Here is a 10,710-nt window from a genome sequence, read left to right as displayed (position 1 = left end):
GGAACTACTCTGTGAAAGACTTGGGTGTGGGCCCGAGAAGTCAGATCCCGGTAGGCAAATTTGGATTTTATACGAGGAAAACTTTCTAATACACCCTCTGCTGAGACGGTGTAATGAGTCCTCCATCTCCAAGGGCATCCAAGGAGGCTGAACAAGCACCTTGTCAAGATGCAGAGCAAATTTATGTCTTAGGTAGACGGCGTTCAAGTTCCCTTCCATTCCCGGGGTGCCGTGGATTCACGGGGTTTCAGTCTTTCTATTCCGCAGTCACAATGTCTAATTTTATTCCCTCCACGGCCTTCCACCAAATCAGCCCTTCCTCCTTTCCTTCTCTCCCATTCAACCACTCGCACTAAAAAGGAAAAAATCTGTGAGCAAATCAATCAGCGCTCTGGTTAACGGGTCCCGTCGCACAAAGAATGCGTCACCTCGAGGTCACCCCGCTCCACCACCATCCTCAAGCATCTCAGCCTCGGCACCTCCCCTTCCTCCTTCCTTCCTAGCCAGCCCTCCACCCACTCCATTTAGACTCACACAGTTTGAAGCCCAAATAATGACCCAGGGACCCACAGTCTAGCCTCTCCTTTTGTCCCTTCAGTAATCAGGAATCACATCCCTCAGTGGAGCGGGATAGATTTTACTCCCCCTTAGGCAACGTTCAAGGGAGGGTTAAGCGTTTCTTAAAATGAGGGACTTGGGACCACTGCTTGCGTGTTGGTAAGAGAGCTAGGTTAGGACAGAGACCCCAGCGTGATGGTTAGGGAAAGGCTCTGCCTCTGTCTTACCTGGTACTTCTACTCACATGGACATTCCAGCACAGTGTGTTTAAAATCAGATTTGCCACATCTTAAGTCAAGTTCTCTGTCCCTGCCAGGTATGGGTCAAACTGAACTGAGTTTTCTTCCCAAATTAGCCGAGTCACGCTTGTTAAGACAGACGGCCCGGATTCCCTCTGCAACAGCACCACTGTCTGTGCAACGCCAGGCCTGGCTCCATCCCAACCGACGGCGTGGCTGTTTGTCCACGGCCTCGAATGTCATGGTTCGTGGTCCCTTCGCTTTAATCCCCAAATGCCTCTCCACACCACGACTTCCCTTTTCCTAGAAAAGGCGTGCGGGGGTCGACTTGAACCAGCTCTGAGAGGAGATTGTTAAATTTTCAGAAATTGTGTGAACCGATTGCCAAGTAGAGCCAGCATTAACATCGAATTCTGGGAGCTTCCCTGGTGGCTCAGTGGTTAAGAATCCGCCTGCCAATGCAGGGGGCGCAGGTTCGATCCCTGGTCAGGGAACTAAGATCCCACATGCCACGGGGCAACTAAGCCCGTGTGCTCTGGAGCCCACACACCGCAAGGAGGATCCTGCGTGCCACAGCTAAGACCTGACGCAGCCAAATTATTTAATTAAGAAAACAAGAGCATAAAAATGGAATTCTGTAAGCTTGCGATGAAATAGATTACATTAAAAACCAGGGAAGAAATACCGAAAAGCTCATCGCCTCTAAACCGATTTACCGCGTTTTACCGTCATCTCTGTTCTCTGTTTAGTCCGTTGCGTCTGTGTGGTGGAAACACCTCCCCACGCTGGACCCCTGGTCTCCCCGCACCCCACGTATGGCCAGGCTCGTGTTGGCCAGGCTCCTGTCGCTATTTGAAGTCAAGTCACAGCGAGAGTATCTACAGCAGGGAAGTCAGGAAATGCTACCCAACGGCCCTTGGTGTGTTGTTTTGGTAATTGTTTGGGCCAGGCGTCTGCAGACTGGCCGGGGGCTTGGTTTTGCAGACCCTCGAGCCCAGAATGGTCTTTACACGTTAAAGGGCGGTGGAAAGTACTCGGAACCTCGCTCTTGGTGGGACGTGAATGCTGTGTTGTGTCCGTTTGGAAGGTGACCGACGGTTTGTCTAAGCTGTGCTGAGCCTTCCGGCCGAGACGGGAGCCTCTTGCTCCCCCGGAATGGGTCGGCATCAGGACTCGACTGACAACTGGAGTTGATGGAGCTCAAGGCGAATGAATCCTACCGTCTCACCACCAGACTCATGTCAGCTCCACAGACCTAACAACAGTAAAATTATGTTTGATGACTAGAAGCATTAGGTAAGGGGAAAAAAACCCAGAAACAGCCATGTCCACATCACAACGTTAAGCGGGTACCTGGCCGTTATCCAGGTAATTGGATCACGTAAGCAGCCATGCCACCCCTTCTCTGCCCTCCCTCTGAAAGTCTATTTGGGACCGTAATGATCCGCTTTGCCAAAATTAACCAAGTAATTACAAAATCTGACCGAGTCCTCTTATTTTTGTAAGGGTGGTAATTCATCTCTGTATCATTCTGAAACCCATACATGCTGGAGAGCTCCTGAACGAGCCGCCCTCATTTAAAGACCGACCTCGTGCGTATCAGCAGAGTTCCTTAGATATTTACGGAGAAGGCAGTCATTAAACCTCAAGGCCGAAAACCAGCAGAAGCCAACGTCTCAGCTGCCGAGCCACCCACCACCGTGTGCCCGGGTTTCCGCCGGTACTGAGCATCAGGGTCGCACCACCCATCCTGTTCAGGACTCGGGACCATCCCTTCTCCTGACAGATGACTCTGTCTCTGGCCCCACCCATTCCCACATTGCAGACAGAATAGTCTTTCTGAAACTTCCACGTCTCTTCTCCTTTAAAATCCTTCAAGTGCACCCCATTGTCGAATCCCAAAGGCGAAGCCAGATGCCGGCTCCAGTCTGTCTTTCCCAAGTTCTAACCTTAATGAGCAGGAAGCTTCTATAACACATCAGTGGGTCCCACACTTTGATGCACATTATAATCACCCGGGAGCTGGAAACATCTCCACGCTCAGGTCACGTCCCATCTCCATGAAATCAGAACGTCATAGGGTAAAGCCAGAGTAGGACACCTTAGTTAACACCAAAACTGAAACAACTTTTTGGTCTCCCAGATTGCCTGGAGAACTAGAAACTGTTCTTAGAACTTTTTTTTTTTTTTTTTTACAAACCTATTGTCATAATAAGTACATGGTGCAATCATTTGTTTTAGTGGCTCTCCTCCATTAAACTTTAAGGTCCTGGAAGGCAGGGTCTATATTTAATTTTTTTGTTATATTGATGATATTTAGGTAGTACTTGGCACCTAACAGACACCCAACAGATGTTCTTTGTCAACTCAAAGAACAAATGAATGAGCAGATAAGCAAAGGAATTACATCAAGCAGGAAACACTGAAATAGAGTGAAGCTTAAGAGGCCTTGAAAATAAGGAATCAGGAACAAGGCCACTGATGTCATTTTAAAGGACAAAGCACCCATTTTACACCGAATTCATCACCATAGGCCTTGATAAGTGACCGTGCTGGAAGGGGCACTGCCCGGAAATCAGGAGGCCTGATGTCTTATCCTGTTCTGCTATTAACAAATAACACCTCAGTCATTTATTTTTATTAAGTACTTGATACGTTTCAGATGCTTGTATTTTTTGTCTGATTCTCAACAACAATCCTACAAAGTCGGTATCATTAATAACGTCATGTCACAGGGAAGGAAGCTGAGGTCTACACGGGATACGTAAATTGCCCAAGTTCCCACCCCAGCTGAGCCAGATGCGAACCCAGGGGGGCTCGGCCTCGGCGCAGAGGCTGCAGTGAGAACCACTTGGAGGACACTCCCAGGCCCGAGCTCACGGCCGCGTGCAGGAGTCTGGCTGGGCCCTGGCCGCGGCTAGTCCTGTTTAAATGCCTTCCAGCAATCCTGAGGCGGCCGGGCTGGAGGATCTGCCTAGGCTCTCCCTCCTCTGACCGGGGTGACCTCAACCCTCCAGCTCTGCTTCTTCATACAAAGAGGTGGCTGAAACCACTTTTCTGGGTGATGATTCTAACTGTAATACCTAGGAATTACCCCTGCCTCTCCTCCACCCCCAACATCAAGCCCAGGCAAAAAGGGGGCTTCTGGAATCTCCGTACGTGGACACCCAGCCAGCTACTCCTGGACTTTTCAGCCCCCACTAAAGGGAAATTGGGGCTGGGATGGGCGACCACCATGGCTTTCTTTGTGAGACGCAGGGAAGGACGTAAAAGCTCCTTAGAAAGAATAAGGAGGGGACTTCCGTGGTGGCGCAGTGGTTAAGAATCTACCTGCCAATGCAGGGGACACGGGTTCGAGCCCCGGTCCAGGAAGATCCCACATGCCACGGAGCAACTAAGCCCGTGCGCCACAACTACTGAGCCCACATGCCACAACTACTGAAGCCCATGTGCCTAGAGCCCGTGCTCCACGATAAGAGAAGCCACTTCAGTGTTTGCAGTTCTTATAAAATGTACTTAGGGGCTTCCCTGGTGGCGCAGTGGTTGAGAGTCCACCTGCCGATGCAGGGGACACGGGTTCGTGCCCCAGTCCGGGAAGATCCCACAGGCCGTGGAGCGGCTGGGCCTGTGAACCATGGCCGCTGAGCCTGCGCGTCCGGACCCTGTGCTCCACAACGGGAGAGGCCACAACAGTGAGAGGCCCGCATACCGCAAAAAAAAAAAAAATGTACTTAGAATAGATAAACAGCAAGGACCTACTATACAGCACAGGGAACTATATTCGATACCTTGTAATAACGTATAACGGAAGAGAATCTGAAAAAGAATAGATACATACGTATAACTGAATCGCTTTGCTGTACAGCTGAAACTAACACAGCATGGTAAATCAACTATATTCCAATTAAAAAAAATTTTTTTTAATATATTAATACCACAGGCCTCAGAGGCAGCCCCCGCGTCGTCACGCCGTGAGCGGGCTCCCCAAGTCTGCACGCCAGCGGAGAAGGTCGAGCCCTGGAGAAGCCACTTATCACCAACAGGAAACGTAGAAAACACCCCGAGCTTTCATCTTCGAATGACCTCCAGGGAAGCAAGCTAGGCTGTCGTCAGGCTTTGTCCACAGGAGAAGCAGAGCCCGCCCTGGACCCTCAGACCCGGTTTAAAGCCTCGTGTTCTACGATGACATCACCACACAGAGTGTTCCAAAGAGCTCGTTCAGCAATACTCACGACAGTCACAAAAACGTGCCACTATCTCCTTACTGAAAACCGGGAAAACTGGTGTGGTTTCGATTCACCCACAACCGCTGAAATGGGTGAGAGCATAGGAGAGCCTGGGCTGTCCTACCGCCAACCTGCCTGACCTCCAGAGGGAGTGGGTACAGTCCCCAGGAGCACCCGCAGTTCCTGCAGGTGTAGACCCGAGGCCCCGCTCCAAGATCCCCAGGACACCACAGAAAGAGCTGGTGGCCTGGCAGTGGCCGTTAGGTGAAAATGAAGGCTCGGGCCATTAGTAAGCAGCAGGCAGCAGTCGTGCTGCACTTGGCGGTAGAGCATTTTGTGCTCTACACAAATTGTCTTCACAAACAGTAAAGAACTAGTCTTTGTTCTGGAGGTGAGGATGGCTCCCTGGAACAGGACACGTACCCTGCTGTTATGCCGGGCACCGGTCAGTGGCTGACCAGCCGCATAGCCCTGGCTTCACATGACTTTGTTGTCCACGCAGACAGGCAGACGTTATCCTTGTCCCTGCTTTTCAGATGAAGAACCTGAGACCCAGAGCGCTCCAGAGCCCCCAAGGCTCCACAGTGCAGAGGGGATTCAGATCCAGGCCTCTGACCCCAAGCTCATTACACTATATCGTCTCCAAAAAAGAACGACACCATGCCACCATGACTAGATTAAATTCTCTGCAGTTTAGGGAGATGGAAGGAATCCCAAGTCCTAGGAAAATCAGTCAGCTAAAGTTACTCAGAAATATTTCTGGTCATTAAGGCATCCCCTAAACAGCAGGCCAAAACTATCAGTGACTTAAATGGCATGAGTAGGAATAGAGGTCAAACAATCATTGTGGATCCCAAGGGGCATCCCAGCTCTCGTGTGTCCTGGGACTTTATTCCATTCAACGTCGCTGTCTCCAGCTACTGGGGCTCTCACCGACCCTCCCTCCCTTTCTGCAAACCCCAGTGCTTGTCTATACGTCACAACTTAACCCTTGATTATATGTCACCTTTTATTGTCCCCATCTTTTCACATATGCCAATCTTCGTCTCCTCGACCAGATTACAACTCCTTGAGCACAGTATTGAGGTTTCATCTTCGTCCCCTTTCCAATCCATCACGTGCTTATGACGGACACAAACAGGTGCCCACTGGCGTGTAGAGGGTCCCTGACGCAAGTTACTCACTGATTTGTTAAATAACGTAGATCAGGGATCAGCAAATCTTGTCAGGGAGCAGAGAGCAGCCATTTCACGTATCGAAGCCAAGGCCGTCTGGTTTCATCACCTCCGCTGTTGCCAGGTGAAAGTACCATGGACAATGAGGTGGGCGTGGCTGTGCCCCAATAAAACTTTATTTACAAACCAGGCAGAGGGCCAGACTTGGCCTGTGGGTTGCAGTCTGTGGGCTCAGCAGAGACTATTTATGCCAGACCTGCAGGACAAGACGCCACAGCGACAGGTTCTGTCCCCCACTCCGGCCTCCAGCCCCTCCCAGGGTCCCAGCTCCTGACCAAGCCAAGTGTCTTTCCAAAGCCTCTCACCTTGGACTTAAGTGTAGTTCAGCACAATATCGTGCAGTTCATTTTCCTCTGGGGCTTCATACATCAGTTTAGAAAGAGAAAAGTCAATTACAAAGTGAAAAGCTGACATGGTCGGTTGTAACAATAGCAAGTAATTAGAAAATTCTTTATTCCACCCGGGGTTCCCTGACACTTTTTCCCGACCGCTTCTTATAGACCTCCATGGAAGTCATCACAGATAGGTTGAAATCTGCATTTCACCTAGATTAAAAATCTGCAGCGAGGGGCTTCCCTGGTGGCACAGTGGTTAGGGATCCGCCTGTCAGTGCAGGGGACACGGGTTCGAGCCCTGGTCCAAGAAGACTCCACATGCCGCGGAGCAACTAAGCCTGCGAGCCACAACTACTGAGTCCGTGTGCTGCAACTACTGAAGCCCATGTGCCTAGAGCCCGTGCTCCGCGATAAGAGAAGCCACCGCAATGAGAAGCCCGCGCACGGCAACGAAGAGTAGCCCCCGCTCGCCGCAACTAGAGAAAGCCCATGCGCAGCAACGAAGACCCAACGCAGCCAAAAAAATCTGCAGCGAGGGCCAATCACTCTGGCAGGAGGCCATGTGAAGGAGGGCGAGGATAAACATTCCATTCTCCCAACACGACTGCTTTTCTCTGAGAACAAGAACCAACCGAGGAAAGAAGAAAACTCTTTCTCTTTCTTGGCTAGAGCATTCAGCCCTCAGCTTTGATATAACATTGCAAAGTCCTTAACAGGCTGCTCCCTTGACCTAATTTCAAGACATATTAAATAGATTATTCATTACTGTTTCCAGGCTTCGCTCCGTGTTTGTTAAGATGGCTGCATCTGACATGGACAGAGCGGTCCGATAGAGCAGCGCCGAATCTGGAGCTGGGAAGCATCCTTCCAACTCAGTCCCCATATTCCACAGAAGCGAGGTGACTTGCCCAGAACTGTGGACTCTGCTCGAATCAGATGGCCTTCAGGCCATCCCTAGATGACCTAGCGCCACCGCGATGAACCCGCCAGGACCACACACGCCCACTTCACCTGACAGCGGCTCAGAGTCCAGCGGACGACCCACTGACAACCGCACAAGCCGCTCTGCCCCAGGACAAGGCTCCTTCATGAGAAGTCGGCCCCGTTAAGTGGCAGCTACCCCACTCTGGGACACAGAGCTGCCTGTGTTTCCAGAGAGCTGGCAGCTGGTCTCTGCACGGCTCCCACTGTCCCCCTCCGTGGCACAGTCGTGAAGTCCCTGTCGGAGGGTCTTCTGCCTCCGACCCTCCCTTCCACATCCTGCTGTCTTGAGTGACCCGGGCTGGGCCCACGCGCATCAATTACCACAGTCCGGTCTTTGCCTTTTAAGCCTGTATCTCTTCGTGGGGAATCAAAGGCCCTTCCTCTTCGTGGCGCGCTCTGGGCAGTAAGTGAAAAGATGTTACTGTAGACGCCCTGCAGGCCCACGAAGCCTTCGCCTGACCCCTGACAATGAGCCTGGAAGGACTAGATTTTATGAGACTGGCAGACAGAGGCAAACAGGGATCAGAAGAGAACATGCAAGAATGGTCCCCACTCTGAAGAGCTCTGGGCCCTTTCTGGGTCAGGTGAGCAGAGGTTCAGTCCAGGCAGCTGCTGGGCCCAGACTGGAGACGTTCTAAGCCTATCTCCAGGCTACGTCCTTCCCCACCCATCAGGCCTCTTCCCTCCCCACATCTAGCCCCTTCTCACTCTGTTCCAAGTCCCCCTGATGATTGTTTCACATCTTAACCCCTTTGCAATCTCGTGGAACATCGACCTATATATTTCCTCCATCATTTCTTCCTCTAATTGTGGAGTTCCTGATAAATATGTCTTAAATATGCATAAATAAGCATAAATAAACATGCTCACATCCTCCACCACATAAAAATATTGGGAATGACCCACCTTGGGATTTAATGTGCTCCTTGTCGCTTACGCAGAACTTTGTTGAGATGATTTGAGCTCTGGCTGGGTAATTAGACAAGAAGAATCCCTTCCGGGCTTCTATTAGAAATAATAATAATGATGATGATGATAATTATAACAGTAATAACTTTTTCATCTGCAGAACATTTTACACATTGCACATATTTTCTGGGTACATTTTCTCCTCATTTGATCTCATTTACCCTGTGAAGTTGTGATATTATGATCCCCAAGTTCCAAGTGAGGTAAAAATAAGTTTAACTAGTTTCCCTTTCCAAGGGGGTGCCCTTTCTGCCGTGCTCTGCTGCTTCAAAAAGAAACAAACCACGCACTGCAAACAACTGATAACATACAGCTTCAAACCGTTTTCCTCCACTGGAAGAGAGAGGGCATTAACCGCCCACTTCTGTCACCACTTGGTATAAAATTCCCAGCATGAAGGGAATTCATACAGGCAGCATCAGCAGGGCATCAGGGGCCGCTGTAGCCATTTTAGAATCACAAACTCTTCGGTGCATCCTGGAAGCGCCTCCTTCCCCTCCATTCCAATACATTCTACTACCAGACAAATGCAAAACGTAGAGGTCCTTTACACAGTAAAGGAAAGAGTACTAATAAAGCGGGCTGTGTGTTTACATCTCTAGACAATCGTGCCATAAAAAGCCAGTTTATATTTCTATCCAAACAGCCACACGTGGCTACAGAGCCAAACGTTTTCCAGTTCTGTATCTATTTCCAAATAATTGAAACATACTGTGTTCTTACAATTACCTTAAGTGGTGGATTTTATCTTAGTCATCGCAATGGCATAAACATCCTGGACCCAGACACTATTTTTTAAATCATACTATAACTTATTTTAAATTGTGGTATACAACTTGGTAACACCAACTCTTAGCACATGTTTTATCTCATTATGGCAATTATAAAATAATCATGAAACCCAAAGACCCCAATATTTGTTCAAGGTATCATGATGAGTCTTCTGGAAACACAGGGTAAGAATGACCACACTGTGGAAGCCAGTGAAAATTGAAGTTATATGGATTTTAAAAGAATTTGCTCATTTTAAATGGCCTTTTAGAAGATGTGGGACATGTATACAATGGAATATTACTCAGCCATGAAAAGGAACGAAATTGGGTCATTTGTAGAGACGTGGATGGACCTAGAGACTGTCATACAGAGTGAAGTAAGTCAGAAAGAGAAAAACCAATATCACATATTAACGCATATACGTGGAATCTAGAAAAACGGTAAGGATGAACCAGTTTGCAAGGCAGAAATAGAGACACAGACGTAGAGAACAAACGTATGGACACCAAGGGGGGAAAGGGGGTGGGTGGGATGAATTGGGAGATTGGGATTGACATATACACACTAATATGTATAAAATAGATAATTAATGAGAACCTGCTGCATGGCACAGGGAACTCCACTTCGCTGTACAGTAGAAACTAACACAACATTGTAAAACAACTATACCCCAATTTTTAAAAAATGGCCTTTTACTAATAAGGAGCCTGTAACTTAGTATATTTGGATAAGTGATGATGACCTGATTTTACAAACACAGATTATTCAAGTAGAAATTAGGCAGAACTCTGTCTTCATCCTAGAAGGTTAGATCTTTAAGAATTTGGGGGGAAAAAAGAATTTTAAGAGAACAAAGCTCTGGGGCCAGGAGATAAACAACATTGCAATGCTGAAGCCATTGCAGCATTATACATCATCTTTTTCTGAGTGTAATCTCTAATCTTCAAGGCCTTTTCCCTTTTCTTTCTTGTTTTCTTTATAACCTGGAAAACTAAACAAACCTTTCCAATTTTTTCTATCTTTTTTAGAATGTAAACCCTGAAAGATCAGGACTTGTTATTGTACGCTCTTTCATGCCAACTTGGATCTCAGTATTCTGCAAGTCACGAGATCTTTTAAAAAGCTGATATTTAATGAGTAAATTCGACTAACTCACGGTTGAGTTCAATAGAATCGGCATTTACAAATTTCTATTCAGCACAAGGCATTGGACCAAGTACTAGAGAGACAACTAGGGTGTGTCTATGCTCCCTGAAATTATCAAAAGGTAGACTTTGCCTATAGACTCCAAGGCTCAAAGATATAAAAGAAACTTTAAGGCTTTATTGAAATATGTTAACAAAAACGTACCTCCAGTTATGCATGTATCAGAGTGATCAACGTTCACCTT

This window comes from Globicephala melas, chromosome 10, assembly GCF_963455315.2.
Source record: "Globicephala melas chromosome 10, mGloMel1.2, whole genome shotgun sequence".
NCBI classification, from domain to species: Eukaryota; Metazoa; Chordata; class Mammalia; order Artiodactyla; family Delphinidae; genus Globicephala; species Globicephala melas.
This window is presented reverse-complemented; position numbering follows the sequence as displayed.